This window comes from Cervus elaphus, chromosome 25, assembly GCF_910594005.1.
Source record: "Cervus elaphus chromosome 25, mCerEla1.1, whole genome shotgun sequence".
Lineage (NCBI taxonomy): Eukaryota > Metazoa > Chordata > Mammalia > Artiodactyla > Cervidae > Cervus > Cervus elaphus.
Genome location: NC_057839.1, coordinates 52,500,827 through 52,523,248, shown reverse-complemented (window position 1 = coordinate 52,523,248; position 22,422 = coordinate 52,500,827).

Here is a 22,422-nt window from a genome sequence, read left to right as displayed (position 1 = left end):
TTTCCCAGTGTTTGCTCAGATTTATGTTCATTGAGTCGGTCATCCTACCTAACCATCTCATTCTCTGCAGCCCCCTTCTCCTTTTGCCTTCACCCTTCCCCAGCATCAAGGCCTTTTCCACAGAGTTGGATCTTCGCATCAGTTAGCCAAAGTATGGGAGCTTCAGCTTCAGCATCAGTCTTTCAAATGAATATTCACAGTTGATTTCCTTTAGGATTGACTAGTTTGATCTCCTTGCAGTCCAATGGACTCTCAAGAGTCACCTATAGAACCACAATTCAAAAGCATCAATTATTTCATCCTCAGGCTTCTTTATGGTCCAACTATCCACATCTGTACATGATTACTGGGGGGGGGGGGGGTAATATATATATATTTTTGACTACACGGACCTTTGTCGAGAAAGTGATATCTCTGATTTTTAATATGCGATAATCTCAATTTAAAGAATTTGTTTTATACAAACACTGAATTCTTTAGCCATTCACAAACACTTTTATAACTATAAATATTTTCACAGTGTTGTCAAATTATCTCAGTGTTAGAAAACATAGTGAAAAATGAATATGTGACATAATGAAGTTTTATCCTTCCTATCTTTCCCAACACTTTGCCTTCTTTGAGACCTTAACAATATTGAATGATTAGATGGAGACTTGAGACATGGCCAACATAAAGAAGATAAAATTTTGTTTTTTATAAAGATTATTGTATCTTAATCTAAATGAATAGGAGCTGACTTGAGGGACCCATACTATATGAAGTTTTTACTTTTCTCATCCAGGATAGAACTGAGGCATAGAGCAGAAAATTTGAAAAAGAAGGACAGAGAGCAGAAAGAAGTGGGCAGAGTCAGAAGGAGAAGAACAACAAAGGGAATCTGGAGAATCATGGGGAAAAAAGAGTTGGAAAAATGATCAAAGAAAGAGGAGGTAGCCAGAGAATCATCTGAAGTGAACTCTATGAATTAACAGGACAAAATATTGTAATTGTCTCCTTATACATATTTATACTTGATCTCATATATAGTAAAATTTCTGGTATTGCAGGAGTTAAATATCTTCTTACATATTATGGCCTTATTAAGCAATTTTGGGAGAAGTGCCTTAACATCTGAGAATATTGAACCTTAGAACTATAGCCAGTTATATTGAAATTAAAGCCCTCTGTAGAACAACGTTTCCTCTAAACTGACTAACTCTAGAGGGAATGGTGCTGAGGATGTTAGTAAAGAATAAGGCGTAATGCTGTTTAAATTATTACTCACTCAAGAAGACGAGTAATGTTGATGTGCGGAGACAGTTGGAATCACAGCATTGTAGCCAGTAGGAAAAGCATACATGTCAGGAAAAGTTGATCTGACTAGAAAATTGTGACTTTTATTTGCAATTTTATTCACACCAAATCCTTCAGGAAATTGCTAATATAATCTATTGTAGGAAGGAACCCACCAAGGATCATTTATATAACTGAATTATCCACCATGGATTCTTTTTTTTTTTTTCCATTTACTTTTATTAGTTGAAGGCTAATTACTTTACAATGTTGTAGTGGTTTTTGCCATACATTGACATGAATCAGCCATGGATTTACATGTGTTCCCCATCCTGATCCCCGCTCCCGCCTCCCTCCCCATCCCATCCCTCTGGGTCTTCCCAGTGCAACAGCCCTGAGCACTTGTCTCATGCATCCAACCTGGGCTGGTGATCTGTTTCACCCTTGATAGTATACTTGTTTCAATGTTATTCTCTCAGAACATCCCACCCTCGCCTTCTCCCACAGAGTCCAAAAGTCTGTTTATACAACTGTGTCTCTTTTTCTGTTTTGCATATAAGGTTATCATTACCATCTTTTTTTTTTTTTTTTATCATTACCATCTTTTTAAATTCCATATATATGTGTTAGTATACTGTATTGGTCTTTATCTTTCTGGCTTACTTCACTCTATATAATGGGCTCCAGTTTCATCCATCTCGTTAGAACTGATTTAAATGTATTCTTTTTAATGGCTGAGTAATATTCCATGGTGTATATGTACCACAGCTTCCTTATCCATTCATCTGCTGATGGGCATCTAGGTTGCTTCCATGTCCTGGCTATTATAAACAGTGCTGTGATGAACATTGGGGTGCACGTGTCTCTTTCAGATCTAGTTTCCTCAGTGTGTATGCCCAGAAGTGGATCATATGGCAGTTCTATTTCCAGTTTTTTAAGGAATCTCCACACCATGGATTCTTAAAGATCTCTGAATTGTTTTTGGACAGAGGCAATCTGTCCCTTTCCCCAGACTGCTCAGGTACTAACTGTACCCAGAAAAGAGAGGCTGGAACAAACAAAGTAGGCAAGGAAGGGAGCTGGGATAGACACATCCAGTAACAGACAAGATTTTTGTGATGAAAATAGAGCACATATCAGAAAACAGAATGAATACATTTTAGACTGAGAATAAAGTTGGAATTTTAGACAAATGTCTGATTAGGAAACTGAGCTTGTGGTTCACTGGGTAAAGAATACGCCTGCAATGCGGGAGACCTGGGTTTGATCCCTGGGTTGGGAAGATCCCCTGGAGAAGGGAGAGGCTACCCATTCCAGTATTCTTGCCTGGAGAATCCCATGGATGGAGGAGCCTGGCAGGTTACAGTCCATCAGGTCGCAAAGAGTTAAACACGACTCAGCAACTTCACTTCACTTCACTTTCATTAAATAGAAGGAAATTGGGAGAGAGAAAGAAATTCATAACTGTTGGTAATAAACGATGTAATGAAGAAGCTGGACAACTGCAGATGAAAGTCATAAAGGCAATGGCAAACTGACATTTGAAAACCTGTTAGAATTTGGCCTCAGAGGTCTGTGAGTTTACTGAGATTACCAATACCTCTGACATATTACCATAAATTCTGGAAGTTCCAAGGAAGTCTGTGAACCTTTGAAAAAATGGTGAACTTTGTGACAACGGAGTGTTTAGACATCACTGAAAGGATAAGATAAGGGAATCTGTTTGTTGCAAATGTTACCTTGTGCTAGACCTTAGCCCATTATTGTCTAGACTACATAATGGAATGGAATGTAATCAAGTTATCCTCACCTCTTCTGTACTGATAAATAAATGCAGGATCCAGAGGTCCCAAGAAGTAGCTTCCCACTTCATTCTGCTATTTGAGAATCAAGAAGGTGGAAGCAGATAAAACAGTCACCTTCAAATTTAGGAACTGCTAATGAGACCACAGATGAATGAAAAATGTAGTTGGGAAGAAGCAGTCAGTGAGAAGTTGGTTTCTCCCTCTCCATGAATGGGATGTATGCTTAGTCGCTTTCTCTTGTCTGACTCTCTGCGACCCCAAGGACTGTAGCCTGCCAGGCTCCTTTGTCCAGGGGGATTCTCCAGGCAAGTATACTGGAGTCGGTTGCCATGCCCTCCTCCAGAGAATCTTCCCAACCCCGGGGGTCGAACCTGAGTCTCCTGCATTGCAGGTGAGTTCTTTACAATGTGACCCACCAGGGAAGCCCAAGAATGGGGTTGGGTGTTTTAAATGGAGATTGCATCTAAGAGAACTGCAGGATTCTTAATAATTTAGAGAAATGTTTATGATTCCCCCTTAGGGAGATGACTAATAAAGACATTGCATGTGTAGCTTTTTAAATGAATGGCAGTAGTCCATACAGATATGCAATCAAAGTTGCATATTTAAAAGACTGTTAAAGGATACATGAACAAAATTAAATCAGTGCCATGAATCTTGAGTTAAGATGCACAAAAAGAAGGAAAAAATGTGTTAGATTTAAGAGACTCATTTTAGTTATGAAGAAGACATCTTTATCTTGCCTGGAGCAAGGGTGGGGTTTCAACTTTGAGTTGTCCCATGTCCTCAGTATTCTAATGACCATGTCTCCTGGCACCTTACTCTTCCCAACCCCAGACCCCACATTCATCCACTACTGAAACTGTACCTTCTTGAATTCACGGTTATTCACCTGTAAAACCCTCTCTAACCCTCTCCATCTCTGTGTCTTCATTTCAGGCTATTGACAGTTTCTTCAGCTTCTAGTAAAGCACTGATCTTCTCTTAGGAGCCTGCTACCTCCAATGTTCTCTCACATTCTTCGTGTATCTATGTTAGGAGATGAGAAAGCTGTTTCCTCATTGTTGTTGCTTTCATACAGTTTTTACTGCCTTCCCCATCCTCTTGCTCTTATTTCTCCATTGTGCCTCAGACACTCACTCATACTAATTCTAGGCCCATTTACTACCAATCTCAGCAATGCCAGAGAATTCTCAGTGTCAAGGAATTCCCTCTTTTACATCATCTCCTTCTGCAGAAAACTATAAAATGTGAGCCAGTAGAAAGGAGGGAGCACAGCAAATCTGAACAAAGCAAATCTTCTCCTGAGTGTGAACTCCAGGAAGTTCTCATAAACCTACCTTAAGTAAAGAGCATTTAGGAACCATGCAATGTCCTCACCAATCTTATTTTAAATTTAGTGACAGGCTCCACATGGAAGTTTCTAATGGAGCCAAGACATTAAAGATTAATATGCTCAAACTTGTGGTCACTTATTGGTCTTCTATCAGAATATAAAATTTAAAGTATCTTGTGAATAGGATGTGAAAATCACTTCAACTACTTTTTATGTCTTATTGGAATCTAATCTAAGTCAGTGATGCATCCACACTGGGAACTGGATTGAAAGAAACCATTCTCATATCATAGGTGGTCTCTGCTCATTGTAGACATGCAGCCTATTGTGAACTGGGACAATGAGACAAGCTTTTTTTGTCACAGTTTTACTAAGATAGAGGTTTCAGGAAATTCTCACATGTTTTATTGTGCAGTTCAATGAATTATAGACAATAATATATTGCACAATGTCATTAAAATTTTAGAGAAAAACCTTGACATATTTAATTGTACACATAAAATTTTCTTTCTCTTCTTTGAAATAAAGACAACAGCCATCCTGGTGCACCTTAAAACTTGGCAGAGTGTTTGTTTGTTGTTGTTGTCATTGTTATTTAATGGAGCTTAATGAAAATTTTAAATGGTTCTCCCCACAGGCCAGTAAGTAATAGTTCATGATTTTGCTCTCTGGTCAGCAGGGGGCCTGGTAGGCTGCTATTGAATATTGTTTGTTGAGTGCAGAACAATCCATTTTAAACAGCAGAAAAATAAATGTTAAGCTTAAAATTCTAATATAAAACTGGAAAAACTGAAAAAGATTCTTGGTTGGATGAAAATTTTCTCACTAGAGAATGATGATGGGGGAGAGCTAAGAAAGCCTGTAATCATTTCACTCACAAGGAATTCTGGTAAATAATTTTAAAAAGAAATTCAGGCTACACATGCTGTTTTGAAATATTGAATTTTAATTTGTTTGAGCACACGTGTTTGCCTGTGCATGATTGCTTTCTCAAGAGAGAACTCAGGTCACTCTGTCATTCTTTCTAGCCCTTTCTCCTCGGCTGTTTCCTCCTTTTACCCAACAAGCCTTAGTCAGTAGGGTAAGAGCTAATTTGCAATGATGACGGTGATGGCAACAACAGAGAAAGAAATTCTCTCTTTGAGAAAAAAGTACAAATCGGAAATACAAGCATCCCTTTGAGGAGAGACTCAGCTCTAATTAAAGGAAGACTATTAATTAGAAAGATTGAAGGCAGGAGGAGAAGGGGGTGACAGAGGATGAGATGGTTGGATAAGATCACCGACTCAGTGCACATGAGTTTGAGCAAAGCGGGAAATAGTGAAGGGCAGGGAAGCCTCGCATGCTGCAGTCCATGGGGTCACAAAGAGTCAGACGTGATCAAATGATTGAGCGACAACATTTAGTTAGTACTTTGCTTAGTATTAGTTAGTATTAATATTAGTATATATAAATTATATATTATTCAGGATATATCATTGAATTTGGTGTTGTTTGGTCACCCAGTCATGTCCGACTCCTTGCGAACCCATTGACAGAATACCATGCTTCTCTGTACTTCACTGTCTCCTGGAACTTGCTCAAACTCATGTCCACTGAGTCGATGATGCCATCCAAGCATCTCATCCTCTGTCGTCTCCTTCTCCTACTGCCCTCAATCTTTCCCTGCATCAGGATCTCATAATATACTATATTGTCACATACATCCATTTAAGTAAGTACTTTGTTTATTCAGGTCTTGTGTTAAAAGTTTGTCCTGTATACTGATAAGTAAACTAAAATGTAAACACTTTTGAGCTCAATTGAGAATATGACTGGCCATTTAATCAGACTGATGCAAAACTTATCCATGCTCTGGTGTTTATCACAAACATCCAATTTTGGTTAATAGGATTTTCTTCCCTTTAATGTGAAGAGATAAGAATGTCCTTGCTATAAAGTTGTTTTATTACCAAATCTTGTCTCTTTCCAACTCAAATGTAATACCTCTATTCATTAAAAATGTTTTGGTAATTATGAAAACAATAAGCAAAATTAATTTCAAAATTCAAGCTATTCAAGTTTAACATAATTTGCAAGAAAACTTAGAAGTATTATCATCTAAAAGTGATAATGTTCACATTAGAGTCTACTCCAAGATATCTATTATAATAAAGGTAAAAACTCTAAACATTTAAATAAAAAAAAAGTGCTTTAGAAGGTTTGGAAAGCTAAACACAGTATAGGGCTCTGCCTGTGTTTAAATGGCACCCAGGTGGCTCAGATAAAGAATCTACCTGCAATGCAGGAGACCTTTGTTAGATCTTAGGGTAGGGAAGATCCCCTGGAGAAGGGAATGGCAATCCACTCCAGTGGATTGCCTGGAGAACTCTATGGACAAAGGAGTCTGGTGGGCTACAGACCATGATGATTCAGAGTCAGACATGACTGACTTTCAGTTTGTATTATGTACCATATTTGAGGATGCTGATAAAAAGGGTCATGGACAACCAGCATTTTCTATCTCTCAGAGTTCAATTTTAGATTTTTCTGTGTGTTCTTTACCACAGAAAATAGTGGTAGATATTAGTGGTAGAAAATAGTGGGCTAGATATTTTACTAATTTGATTGAAGTTTATGATATAACATACTTTTCAAAGTATGCCATCTATAGGACCGTGTTTTGGCCATTAAAGTTTTCTAATACATATTTTCATTATATTTGTTAAAGCACAAATTCCTTATTTTAGTAATTACATGGTGATTAGGAAAGTTTAAGCTATCTAAGTTAGACTAAAGTAATCACTCAAATTATTGTAATCCCACTTCTCTGCAATGAAAACAAAATACCCTTGAGCTTTACTTTCTTTGTAGTAGAAATCAGGCTTGATTTCTGAGGTATAACCTTTATTTTCAAAATGCTCCTTACATCGAGTTTGTTTAGAAGTTACTATTACAAATGATGTGTTATATATGTAGATTAATTATGCATTAAGTAGGTATTTATTCTATTGTGGTGCTCTTAACTTCCCAGGTGGTGCTAATGGTAGAGAACCTGCCTGCAATACAGGAGACTTAAGAGACATGGGTTCATTCCCTTAGTTGGGAAGATTCCCTGGAGGAGGCATGGTAACCCATTCCAGTATTCTTCACTGGAGAATCCCATGGACAGAGGAGTTTGGTGGGCTACAGTCCATAGGATTACAAAGAATTAGACATGATTGAAGCTACTTAGCACACTTGCATGATTTTCTTAGGAATTATAGAATCAGAAATTATATTATTTTTAGAATATTAAGTGTGGAAATAAGCCTATGATCCTTGTTTTGGGAGAATATGTTTGCTAGTCTCTCTGGCTCAAAGATTACCAAAAGCCAGTCTAGTTTTTTTCTCAGGCCTTCTTTGGCTGGTACCTCTGGATCAGAAAGTAAGCTCTAGACCTGTCCTTTGCATCACCATGACACTCATAAACAGGCTGATCATCTATCTAATGGAGGCTTAAATAGATCATTAATGAAAGGTTAAATTTTCCAAATATTATGACATATGAGGACTGGGAATTAAGATGATAATCTAATTAACAAATCCTGTTCAACCATAAAAGAAGAAGAAGGTCAGCCTCACAATTTATGCCTTTGGAGGATCTTCATTTGCATACTTCTTCACATTCAATCTTTCATAAACTTTCCAATATCTCAGAGTTTGCTTTTTTCCTGAAGTTGTACTTTAAACTTTCCCTCTTTCTTCCAGTTGACCTATTTCCTTTCTCAGGAATCTCCAACTTATTCTCTTTCACTGGAGAATAAATCAGTCCTCAGTATCTCCCTATCTCAGAAATTCTGGATTCTCATCAGTATAGTAATGGAAGTATTCCTCGACCCAGACTTCCAGATGAAAATTGTTCATCTTCCCAGAATTCAGCCGCTTTCTCTGATTTTCACTCCTTAGAACTTGATTTTTGATGTAACTCAAAAGCATCCAAAGGAAAACTTTGCTCATTGATTATGAATTCAATAATCAATGATGCTTAGATTTTAAGGATTTTAATCCTTCTCAAGTTCATAAGATTGGAAATCAAGAAAATTGGCAACTATTAGTACATCAACTTCCCTGAAGAATTAATTCTACAAAATTCCACTAATTTATCTTGCAAATCCTATTTATCCTGATATTTACATTTCATACCATGCTATATTTTATAATATTGCAATATTGTTGTGTTACATAATTTTTCAATAACTAAAGAAATGCTTTTCTTTTTTTTACAATATGAAGACTAATACCTTATTTTATATCATTTGTTCCTGGAATAAAAAATGATGGTAATATTCAGAACAGACAAAATAATTATCTAAGTTATGATTAAATACAGAATAAGAGGCATATGTGAAACTGGGATTATTTAACACTTTCCTTATTTCCTTCCCATAATACATTTCAAATTATTATTAAATTAATTTTGAATGATGAACATGTCACTTTGGTACATTGTCTCTGAAAATTCTACCTCAATTAATCAATGCAAAATTTTTAGAGTTTTAGAGTACTTCTATGAGCCAAGAGAAATGATTATTTTCAGAAATCATTCTACACTTTTCACTGTTTTATGTCATATTCAGGAAAAATATCTAGAAATGTAATGCGTCTCTTCAACCTACCAAATACATTCAGAGAAATCATTTAACTGTCACGGCAGAAAGTGACATTCTTCATGAAAAACTGAGTGACACCAAGGAGTAATTAGTAAAATTAGATTTTATATTTGTTTCTCTGTGTAGGAATTGTGTGTACCAGGAAGTGGGGATCCTTGGGACCCATTTTAGAAGGTTGCCTACCATATGTGTTTTCTTAGCAACTAAACAAGTCTCATGATTCAGTTGGTAAAGAATCTGCCTGCAATGCAGGGGACATGGATTTGATTCCTGGGTTGGTAAGATACCCTAGCGAAGAAAATGGCAACCCAGTCCAGTAGTCTGGCCTGGAGAATTCCATGGAGAGGACCCTGGCAGGCTACAGTCCATGGGGTCAAAAATAGTGCACATGCTATTGAAAATTGTATTTACATATATTTTATGTAACAGATGTTTGTAAAGAATGTTGGAAATGTCCAGAGATTACATAAATTTGTGAATCTAATTGAGGTTAACAAATAGTTATCTTTAAAAAAAAAAGTTATATAAATGTATTAATAGCTAAGTCCTATAAGGGAGGATGAGGACATCCAAGGATGAATCAGTCCTTTGAGAAGTGAAGTTTTAACGAAGTGAGAGAAATGGAAATAAGGGTATAAATGGCAAATGGGCTTCCCTGGTGACTAAAACAGTAAAGAATCTGCCTTCAATGCATGAGACCTGGGTTTGGTCCCTGGGTTAGGAAGATCCTCTGGAGAAGGGAATGACTGTGTTGTCACTATAGTTGCTTTTCCCCCCCACCAACCCCCGAGAATCCCGTGGACAAAGGCGCTTGCTGGGCTACAGTCCATGGAGTCACAAAGAATTGGGCATTACTGAGCATCTAAGCATGCATGCACATAGAGTAACAGACATCAAGAAGCCCATCCAGGAAACTGATTTTCTTATTATCAAGTCAATTCTAACTGCTGCCACTAACTTCACGTCCTTCTACTGATCTCTGATTACTCACTAAGAAATTATAACTCTTAGGTGCTCCAGCCTCTCTTTAAATTGTGGGTTCTAGAATTAGTATTGCAATGCTACATGTCAAAACTAGTATGAAAACTTTGTATAAAATAGCTACATTGAATCCTGAATAAAGTGCACAACTCTTCTTCTGTATTTATATCAGCCATCTCCTGGTTGAGCATCACATTTAGAAATCTTCCCAAAGATGGATATAATTTTCTGATAAATATTTACAAGTTTCAAGTTGATAGACATTAGTCACTCCATTTATCTTGCGGTTTCCTTTAAAAGAAGTCTGTCAGTGTCTACATCTTATTGAGAAAAGTCTGTGAAGTTAATGCAGATAGAATTATCCAAGAATGTAAAAAATAAATATTTCATCCTGAGTCAAAAATAGAAAAGAAACCTTAACTTCCTGTCTTAACAGATTCTAAACTTTGTATGTGCCTTTTGTTCTCTGGATCATAAAACAATAATCTGTGAGAAAAAAACAAAACTAAGACCTCCACAAAAATATCAAATTTTCTATTCATATACAGTATTAACCTTAAGAAAGGATTAAGCTTTACTAACAGTATTTGAATTAATTTTTATTCACGTTTATAATTTATATATGGATACATGCTATTGATTTTATTTGAAAATGTATTGTATTTGTCTTTGAAGCACAAACATGAATGTTAAGTGTTTGCCATGGTAGGTCTATAATAAATATCTGCTGAGTAAATTAAATTTATTTTGATGTTATTTCAGAAATGTAAATATGGCTGTTCTCAAATCAATTATTTGTTTAGCTCTTCTATTTTAATTACTCTTATTATAAAATATAGAACATATGAAATACTTTAAGGCAACAAATACAGTTATCTAAACAAAGCAAATCCTTTGACGTTTGTGTTTTTGCTGTAGTCCTAGCGTGTACATTTTAAACACAGTTGTAATCAAATTGTACATATAATTTTCTGTTCTGCTTAATCTCCATATTCTATACCAAATAAGCTGTCTTTTGTTATCATTTCCCTACAGTTTATATCAATATAATATAACACCACAGTGGCCCTCTGTGAATGTTTATGTTCACATCGATCAGTCAGTCAGTTCGGTCACTCGCTCATATCCTACTCTCTGTGACCCCATAGACTTCAGCGCACCAGGCTTCCCTGTCCATCACCAACTCCTGGAGCTTGCTCAAACTCATGTCTATCGAGTCGGTGATGCCATCCAACCATCTTATCCTCTGTCTTCAACTGTCAACTTCTCATCATGCCTTCAATCTTTCCAAGCCTCGGGGTCTTTTCCAATGAATCAGTTCTTCGCGTCAAGTGGCCAAAGTATTGAAGCTTCAGCTTCAGCATCAGTCCCTCCAATGAATGTTCAGGACTGATTTCCTTCAGGATGGACTGCTCTGATCTCCTTGCAGGCCAAGGGACTCTCAAGAGTCTTCTCCAACATTGCAGTTCAAAAGCACCAATTCTTCGGCACTCAGCTTTTTTTTTAGTCTAATTCTCACATCCATACACGACTACTAGAAAAACCATAGCTTTAAATACATGGGCCTTGTTGGCAAAGTAATATCTCTGCTTTTTAATATGCTGTCTAAGTTGGTCATTACTTTTTTTCCATGGAACAAATGTCTTTTAATGCCATGGCTGTAGTAATCATCTGCTGTAATTTTGGAGCCTAAAAAAATAAAGTCTATCACCTTTCCATTGTTTCCCTGTCTATTTGTCATGAAGTGATGGGACCAGGTGTCACGACCTTCATTTTTGAATGTTGAATTTTAAGTCAGCTATTCACTTTCCTCTTTCACTGTCATCAAGAGGCACTTTAGTTCTTTTCACTTTCTGCCATAAGGGAGGTGTCATCTGCATATCTGTAGTTCTTGATGTTTCTTCAGGAAGTCTTGATTTGAGCTTGTGCTTCATCCAGTCTGGCATCACATGATGTACTCTGCATATAAGTTAAATAAGCAGGGTGACAAAATACAACCTTATGTACTCCTTTCCCAATTTGGAACCAGTCTATTGTTCCATGTCCATTCTAACTGTTGCTTCCTGACCATCTGCATGCAGATTTCTCAAGAGAAAGTTCAGGTGGTCTGGTATTCTCAACTCTAAGAATTTTCCACAGTTTGTTGTGATCCACACAGTCAAAGGTTTTGGCATAGTCAATAAAGCAGTAGTAGATGTTTTTCTGTAACTCTTTTGCTTTTTCGATGATCCAACAGATGTTGGCAATTTGATCTGTGGTTCCTCTGTCTTTTCTAAATCCAGCTTTAACATCTGGAAGTTCTCAGTTCATGTACTGTTGGAGCCTGGCTTGGAGAATTTTGAGCATTACTTTGCTAGCATTTGAGATGAGTGCAATTGTGCAGTAGTTTGAACATTCTTTGGCATTGTGTTTCTTTCAGATTGAAATGAAAACTGACTTTTCCAGTCCTGTGGCCACTACTGAGTTTTCCAAATTTGCTGGCATATTGAGTGCAGCACTTTCACAGCATCATCTTTTATGATTTGAAATAACTCAACTGGAATTCCATCACCTCCACTAGCTTTGTTCATAGTGATAATTCCTAAAGCCCACTTGACTTCACATTCCAGAATGTCTGGCTATAGGTGAGTGTTCACACTATCATGGTTATCCGGGTCATCAAGATTTTTTTTTTTAAATAGCTCTGTGTATTCTTGTCACTTCTTCTTAATATCTTCTGCTTCTTTTATATTGTGCCCATCTTTCCATGAAATTTTTCCTTGTTATCTACAATTTTCTTGAAGAGATCTCTAGTTTCCCATTCTATTGTTTTCTTCTATTTCTTTTCATTAATCGCCGAGGAAGGCTTTCTTATCTCTCCTTGCTTTTCTTTGGAACTCTGCATTCACATGGGTATATATTTCTTTTTCTCCTTTGCCTTTATCTTCACATCACTTATTGTCAAATACATATAATTTTCTAAAGTGTAATTGCTTTATACCAGTGTGATTTACTTCTATCACATAATTTGACTCTGTAGCTATAATGTATACTATTATACACACTTCAATAATATTGAAGATTAATTGAACTCTAGTATTTGAAATGTACTTTTACAACCAAGTGCTTGACTCTTGTGTTCATGAAGAACCCTATTCATATTTATATCAATGCATTTCTAAGGGATCACATATCCAATGTCCTCAGGGTCTGGGGAATAAAGTGAATTAGCAAAATACTCAGGTTAGAAAAACGACCACTAGTCACAACGTATTAAAAGTAAATATGAGTTTGTGAGAACTTTGATTCTGAATGCAAGTCCTACATTGTTGTTGATGTTTAATCACTCAGTTTTGTTCAACTCTTTTGCAACTGCAAACCATCAGGCTCCTTTGTCCATGGGGTTTCCCAAGCAAGAATATTGGAGTGGGTTGACGTTTTCCTCTACAGGGGCTTTCCCGAACCAGGGATCAAATTCACATCTCCTACATTGGCTGGTGAATTCTTTACCACTGGGTCACCAGGGAAGCCATGTCCTTAATAAATGCTCTATTTGCTATGTAAAGTCCATAAATTTCCCCCGCCATGATCATGCTAGCCAGTGCAGCCAGATCATCTGCATTTTTGTATATTATTATTTGTTTTGTTACAAAGTACAGATATTCTGTATCAATTCCCCAATTTGCTAAATGTTGGCAAAGACTTATTAAAGCCCTATATCATAGACCAAACAAACTTTGTGAGCTCTGGCATAGAATTTACTGCAAAAGTACACATGTCATTAGTAACATGTTGGGTTTAATTCTAATCTTAGTATTAATAAAATGGCAAATTCTACTATAGGCAATCTGGTCGGTCTCTGATTTTACATAAACATATGGAAATCCAAAAATTTTACCTGGTTTACCTCAAGGTGATTCGAATAAGTCACAACAGCTGTCATCAGTGACAAGGACACTTTCTTTTGCTCTTTGATTTGATTAAAATGTTGAACAATTTCAAAGGACAAAAAAAATAAATTTTGGAGTATATTAGTAATGATAATACAGTGAAATTTAGATTCCATGTAACTTTATTCTTAATCTCATCAAATTTCAATTTAACCATTTAAGACAAAAAAAGAAGCAAATGATACCAGATTTCATAAAACAACTTTTTGATTATATCAATAGTTTACTGTAGAGTTAACAGATTTCTTGCTAACACTCACATGTATAGTAAGAAAAGTCACTCAGTCGTGTCTGACTCTTTGCAAACCCCTAGACTGTAGCCTACCAGGCTCCTCCTTCCATGGGATTTTCCAGGCAAGAGTACTGGAGTGGGGTGCCATTTCCTTCTCCAGAGGATCTTCCCCACCCAGGGATTGAACCCAGGTCTCCTGCATTGTGGGCAGACGCTTTACCGTCTGAGCCACCAGGGAAATCTCACATGTATATTTACCCATTAAAGCAGCTAAAACTAATATTTAGAATCATGAACTGAAAGCTCTAAAAAGGCACCTGCAGTTTGATAGTAACCTCTGTCTCTCCCAGTTTGACGAAGGACTCATCATTTACCTTGGCTGATCCAAATTTCTTCATCCATAGAAAAGTCCTAAAACCCCAATTTACACTGCTTTAAGAATAAGTGGGAATCCATAGGCTTTTAAGAAAATAAATAATCCAAAGATATTACTTGCTTCTGAAGAAACTAGAGACTCAAAAAAAATGGCAACTGTACTTTCCCATCTCTCTATTTGGTTTTTATTGTTAGTTCTGTGAGTACTAACAAAGTTGTGAGAGAGTTAATTCTTAGTAAGGTTGATAAAGAGTCCAGGACTCTGGAGGAGAAAGGTGTCCAGAGCTCTTGAGGAGGAGAAAAGGACAAACTTTTTTCTTTTTCTATAATCTTCTTGTCTTAGTCACATAGCATTCCTTTGTTTTACTCACATATTTTCTTTAAGCCCCAAACTAGTGATTGTACAACAAAGCAATTCATCTTGCTCAAGGGTATGTTTTTCCTTAAAGTCTATATTAATAATTATATAATAACAATATATCTTGCTTGAGGCCATATTTCTCTTTCTTAACAAGAACCTTCTGACTAATCTTGTTATCTTAGTTATCTTAGTAAGTGGGTCTGGTAAGATCTTTCTATTGTTAGTTCTAATCCTGTTCATTTAAGATGTATGTTGCTGGAGTGGATCTGATAAAAGTATATAAAGTCTCGATAAGACTAGAGAGAGGGGCACTCTCTGTCTCTCTTCTGATGTCTACATCAGAAGCTTTCTCTGTCTTTTTTCACTGCAATAAAACTTCTACCACACAAAAACTCTGAGTGATCAAACTCTGGTCTCTGATCCTGAAGCTAAATCTTCTTCAGAGATCACGAATCTGACATCCTTGACCATAAGCTATCAGTTGGTTCACGCTTCATTGTGCTCATGGGGTTACGTTCAGATTTATACTACATAAAACACAGGAATAAACTTTTTACCAAATATTCTAACAAAGGTTTTAGGATTGTTTGGCTTTCATCTTGTTCTTGCTTTTCATCTTGTTCTTGTTTTTCAACCAACAGTCATGAAAATGTGATCTCCCCCATTTGGAAAAAGCTGGAAGGTGTGGTCATCACTGAAATGAGACACCGTCAGCAACACCTTGGGTCTTCCCAGGTAAAGAATCCAACTGCCAAGGCAGGAGATGCAAGAGACACGGTTTGATCCCTGGGTTGGGAAGATAAACTGGAGTAGGAAATGGCAACCCACTCCAGTATTTTTGCCTGGGAAATCCCAAGGACAGAGGAACCATGTGGGGTAGAGTCCATGGGGTTGCAAAAGTTGGGCATGACTAAGGAAACACAGCAACACTTTCAACCAGTGAGCAAAGACTGTGGACAGAGTAGTCAGAAGCAGAGCCTAGAAAATTCTTGAGGAAATGAACACGGGGCAAGAAAACCACCATATAAAATCTTCAACATTAAACATTTTTTTTTTTTTGGAAAATATTATGCAAGTAAAGTTATAGGATAGGCTTCTCTGGTAGATCAGACAGTAAAGAATCTGTTTATAGGTTAGTGTATAGAAAATAGCTATTACTCTTTCAAAATCAATAATTCTTAGTGTGAGATTACCTTATATGCTTTATCAATAACAAGAGCAGATGTACATGTGTGCATCTATATATAAGTGAACCAAAAATAATACCAGGAAACATATTCCAAGTTTGCTTAATAGCAACTAAAAATTAAAATATATTGTCAATTTTTTAAACTAAAATTTAGACTTAAATCAGTTTTGGCAGATAGAAAGGTATGTATAAGAAGCGGTTCTTTATAACCAAATTGATATTATAAAAAGACAGAGAAAAACTACAAATAATTAATGTTTCTATCTCATATAAAAAAGTGGCCTATCAAATAAATATCTACAAGATATATTTTCTTTGTGTTGTACACACTCATTTTGAATTTCAATTTTAATTTAGAAAATTAAAATATTTAAATTTGTTTTATGTAGGTTCTTAAACTAAATTTAGAATTTTAATAAAAGTTTAATTATTACCTAATGAATACCTATCATTTCTCCAGATGTACTGATATTTGATTAGATATTTTACTCCTGACTTGCTTTTAAATAAGCTGATGGTGAATAAAGAGAAAAATTTAATCAGTAATTTACAAATAATTATCAAAGTAACAAAAAGAGTGGATATCTGTTTATGTATAACATTCATTTTGCTGTATAGCAAAAAGTAATACAACATTCTAAATCAACTATACTCCAATAAAAATTAATTTTAAAAAGATGCTATATTGACACAATATTTGTTTATAAGATGTTAAAATGTAGACAATGCTCTAAACTAAATAATTCATAAATATTTTAAAGAGAATAAATGAAAGCTAAGTAATTTTGTGCAAAAATCACTTTTAATCTGCATCAGTTGCATTCATTAGCAGTTACATTATATATGTATCAGTTCATTTCAGTTCAGTTCAGTTGCTCAGTAGTGGCTAACTCTTTGAGACCCCATGGACTGCAGCATGCCAGGCTCCCCTATCCATCACCAACTCCCAGGGCCTGCTCAAATTCATATCCATCGAGTTGGTGATGCCATCCAACCATCTCATCCTCTGTTGTCCCTTTCTCCTCCTGCCTTCAATCTTTCCCAGAATCAGGGTCTTTTCCAATGAGTCAGTTCTTTGCATCAGGTGGCCAAAGTATTGGAGTTTCAGCTTCAGCATCAGCCCTTCCAATGAATGTCAGGACTGATTTCCTTTGGGATTGACTGGTTGGATGTCCTTGCAGTCCAAGGGACTCTCAAGAGTTTTCTCCAACACCACAGTTCAAAAACATCAATTCTTCAGCACTTTCTTTCTTTATAGTCCAACTCTCACATCCATACACAACTATTGGAAAAACCATAGCTTTGACTAGATGAAACTTTTTTGGCAAAGTAATGTCTCTGCTTTTTAACATGCTGTCTAGGGTGGTCACAACTTTTCTTCCAAGGAGCAAACGTCATTTAATTTCATGGCTGAAGTCACCATCCGCAGGGATTTTGGAGCCCAAGAAAATAGTCTGTCAGTCTTTCCATTGTTTCCCTTTCTATTCACCATGAAGTGATGGAACTGGATGCCATGATCTTAGTTTTCTGAATGCTGAGTTTTAAGCATTTTTCACCTCCTCTTTCACTTTCATCAAGAGGCTCTTTAGTTCCTCTTCACTTTCTGCCATAAGGATGGTATCATCTGCGTATCTGAGGTTGTTGATATTTCTCCTGGCAATCTTGATTTGAGCTTGTGCTTCATCCAGCCCAGCATTTTACATGATGTACTCTGCATATAAGTTGAATTTACAGCCTTGACATACTCCTTTCCCAATTTGGAACCGTCTGTTGTTCCAGACCACGGAGCAACCACGGAGCAACCAGAGCCCAAAGATCCTTGGAAAGGATATCGCAACTTCTGAGGACAGCAATGGAGGAGTGCAATCGAGGCTTCAGGGAACAGCACAAGGGGAACCGAGGTGTCAAGGGGACAGCGCCAAAGAAGTAGACGCTTCAGAGGACAGCGATCAGGAGGTGGCAACAAAAGTAGCAGATTCCAAAACAAAGGGCAGAAGCAGAGTTTTAATAAAGCATTTGGACAGTAATTTAAAGTAGAATATTTATTTGGCAAAAGCAGAACTATGTTCACCAACGAGGAACTGAACATTATTTTTCATACAAAGTCAAAAGCACACTGTATTTCCTTCCTGACCACTTGCCCAGTCCCCATCTCTTCAAGAGAGAAAAGCTTCATCTAAATTATTTCATCTGATTGATGACTGTCATTTATAACTTTTTGCTACTTCTGCCTCGGGTATTCCTTTGGAAAATGTGTATGGATTCATTACATATTCTAATGTATTGTCTACAGATTATAAGATAAAGTCAAGCATGCATCTGCTGATACTTTTTAAGTTGACCTCTCTTTATACTTAGAAGTGTCTGTTAATAGTAGGCTTTCCTGGTAGCTCAAATGGTAAAGACTCTCCTGCAATGCAGGATCCCTGGAAATGGCAACCTACTCCAGTAATCTTGCCTGGAGAATTCCATGGACAGAGGAGCCTGGCAGGCTGCAGTCCGTGGGGTTGCAGAGTCAGGCATGACTGAGAAGCCATCACTGTTGTTCCATGTTTGGTTCTAACTGTTGCTTTTTGACCTGCATACAGATTTCTCAGGAGGCAAAAACATAGTTCAATGGCTATACATATGTTTTTGCCTCCTGAGAAATCTGTATGCAGGTCAAGTTTTGATTTAAATATATGCATTATTGGAATGACATATATGGAATGTCATATAACATATATGGAATGACATATATATATACACATATATATACATATATACATATATGTTATTCCAATAATGCATATATTTAGGATCAAAACTCCTACTCATGTAAAATCATGTTATTACCATTTTCTGAAAATCATCATCTATCAATACTTACATGGTAGGTGATTTTATAATTGTCACAATTTATTTAAATGGAAATGTAATTTAAAAATGAAAAATTATGTGTGGAATTTATTGTTTCTTTGATAAATTATTTTGATTAACTGTGATTGTTTTCTTAACTCTTCAGCTGCTCTTATGTTATCCTAATTTATTATATGGAAATTAACATAAATTTCACAACATTTTATGGTAATGTTAATAATAAAATATCTCTAAACATTTTTATTGTTTCATAATTTCTTAAACTAATAGTTAGAATTTATTACATTTCATAAGATATTACTCTAAGTCCCTTAATATTCTTCTTTCTCTATTTTGTAACTATTTATTGAAAAATTTGCTATATATCACATATAACTCTGCTTTCAAAAATCTTCCCTTTAGGGAACTAAACTAAGACCTAGATAAGCACATCCTAATTGCCATATTTCCTACATTTTCATCTGCTTTGCCCTTGAATTTTTAGGCAATGCTAAATTATATATGTGAATCAGATGGAGTCCATCACATTGAGTTAGTTATAATCTATCACAGAAATCAGGTAACAGAAAATGTGCAGAAATAATTCTAATCCTTAATGTCAGTTTATAAGGTTTTACTTTGTAAACATGGGGACATAATATAATTTCTCCCTCTCTCAGACTTATCTGAAACTTAGTCTAATTAGTTTGTCTGGTTAGGATATGTAGAGACATATTTTGCATATTTGCTACCATACATATCTCCGCAAATATGTATACAATTTCTGGGCTTCCCTGGTGACTCAGAAGGTAAAGATTGCCTGCAGTGCAGGAGTCCGGGGTTCGATTGCTGGGTTGGGAAGATCCCCTGGGGACAGGAATGGCAATCCACTCCAGTATTCTTGCCTGGAGAATCCCACGGACAGAGGAGCCTGGGCAGCTACAGTGCGTGGGGTTGCAAAGAGTCAGACACGACTGAGCAACAAACATACATACAACATCTATGTTATGTGTCTTTACATCTGTTTGTATGTGTGTGTCTAACAGGTGAATTTGCAAAATAAACATATACCATTTTATTCTAAATCTATAAGAAGAGATGATTTGCTCTGCTGCCAAGCAATTAAGACAAAAGTAAATAAATATTAGAGATGAGACTGGAATAAAGTTTGCTTTTTGCTCTTCACATTTACAGACATTGTTGAAGTCACTATTTAAATTTACCTTTAAATTAATATTTTTAATGCTGTTTCAAATTTAACTTTAGTGGTACGCTAATAAGGACTAAAATCTGTATCTCCAGATAGTCCTAGTGGTAAAGAACCTGCCTGCTAGTGCAGGAGCCACAGGAGACATGAGTTCGATCCCTGGGCCAAGGAGATCCCCTGGAGGATACCATGGCAGTGCACTCCAGCATTCTTGCCTGGAGACTCCCCATGGACAGAGGAGCCTGCTGGGTTACAGTCTATAGCATCACAAAGAGTTGAACATGGCTGAAGCAACTTAGCATGCAAAATTCACACAATGAAGCCCTAACCCCCAGTATGGCTGTACTTGGAGATGGGACTATGATGAAGTAAGGCTTCCCAGGTGGCTCAGTGGTAAAGACTCTGCCTGCCAATGCAGGGAATGCAAGAGATGCAGGTTCAATCTCTGCTTGGGAAGATCCCCTGGAGTAGGAAATGGCAACCTACTCCAGTATTCTTGCTGGAAAATTCCATGGACAGAAAAGCCTGGCAGACTATAGCTCATGAGGTTGCAGAGTCAGATATGACTGAGCATACACATGCACACACACACATTGAGGATGAAGTAATTAAGTTTAAATGAGACCTTGAGGGTGGGACCTGATGTGATGGATTAGACTCCTTATTAGACAACACACCAGAGAAAGTGCCTTCCTCACTCTCATGCTCTTTCTCTCTCTCTCTCTGAACATAGGCACCAAGGAAAGAGTAAGTGAGGACGTAGTCAGAGGTACAAGACCAGAAGAGAGCCCTCAACAAAGACTAAATTGACTAGATTTCATTCTCCAGAGCTGTGTGTGTGAGTTTGTGTGTGTGTTAAGTTTCTTCATCTTGTCTGACTCTGTGCAACTGTATGGACTATGGCCTGCCAGGCTCCTCTGTCCGTGGGATTCTCCAGGCAAGAAAACTAGAGTGGGTTGCCATGCCAGTGAGTAAATAGATTTCTACTGTTTAAGCCACCCTTTTTGTGTTATGGCCTGCTGAGCAGACTAATATATGGTTTTAACGTCATGTGTCCTAAAAATATTTTATGTTAATGCAATATTAAATCAAATGATAAACTAAAAATTTAACATATGTGCTTAGTCAAGATGTAATGAGACCTTGAATATAAACAGTTACTATAGAAAGCAGAGGAAGAGCCAGATATATTAAGAACATAGATATCTACACAATCTGTTATTGGATTTGAAATGGAAGGCAACAGATTATAAAATTGCTGAAGTTTAGCCTTGCTGTCAGAATGCTCCTTGGTATGAAATTGTGTATGACCTACCTCCCAAATGAAGAGAAGACAAAGAAGGATTATAAGACAACATGATTAATTGTGTAAGTGTTCATGGTTCCTGTGTTCTGGTTCCTGTGTTCTCTGGATCCTGTTTAAGGCTAACCCTTCAGCCATTCATAGGATCCATTCTTTGTTACTTGTTCAAAAACTCTACTGCAGAGACTTGCTATTTCATCCATGGTAAAATAGGAGACTAGACTCTCCTATTCTTACCTACTATAGGCAAGACAAAATATGTGAAATAACTGCTTTCAGGTATGGGGGAAAACAGCACTAACCTGTGAAATGTATGTTGGAAACATTCAGTTGCCCACCCACGTCCAGTTCTTTGCAATCCCGTGAACTGTAGCATGCAGGCTTCTCTGTCCATCACTATAACCTGGAGTTTGCTCAAACTCATGTCAATTGAGTTGGTGAAGCTCTCTAACCATCTCATCTTCTGCTACCCTCTTCTCCATTTTCCTTCTATCTTCCCCAGCATCAGGAGCTTTTGTAATGAGTTGGCTCCTATGTACAAGGTGGCCAAAGTATCAGAGCTTCAGCTTCAGTATCAGTCCTTCCAATAAATATTGAGTTGATTCCATCTAGGATTGACTGGTTTGATCTCCTTGCTATGCAAGGAATTCTCAAGAGTATTCTCTCGAGTGGATAGCCTTTCCCTTCTCCAAGGGATCTTCCCAACCCATCCACCCTCACTGCAGGCAGATTCTTTACCAGCTGAGCCACCAGGGAAGCCCAAAAATACTGGAGTGGGTAGCCTATCCCATTTCTAGCAGATCTTCCTGATCCAGGAATCAAACCAGGGTCTTCTCCATTGTAATTGGATTCTTCACCAGCTGAGCTACCAGGTAAGTCCAATATTGCAGTTTGACTGTAAAGTTTGTGGAATTCTCCAGGTGAGAGTACTGGAGTGGGTAGCAGTTCGCCTCTCCTGGG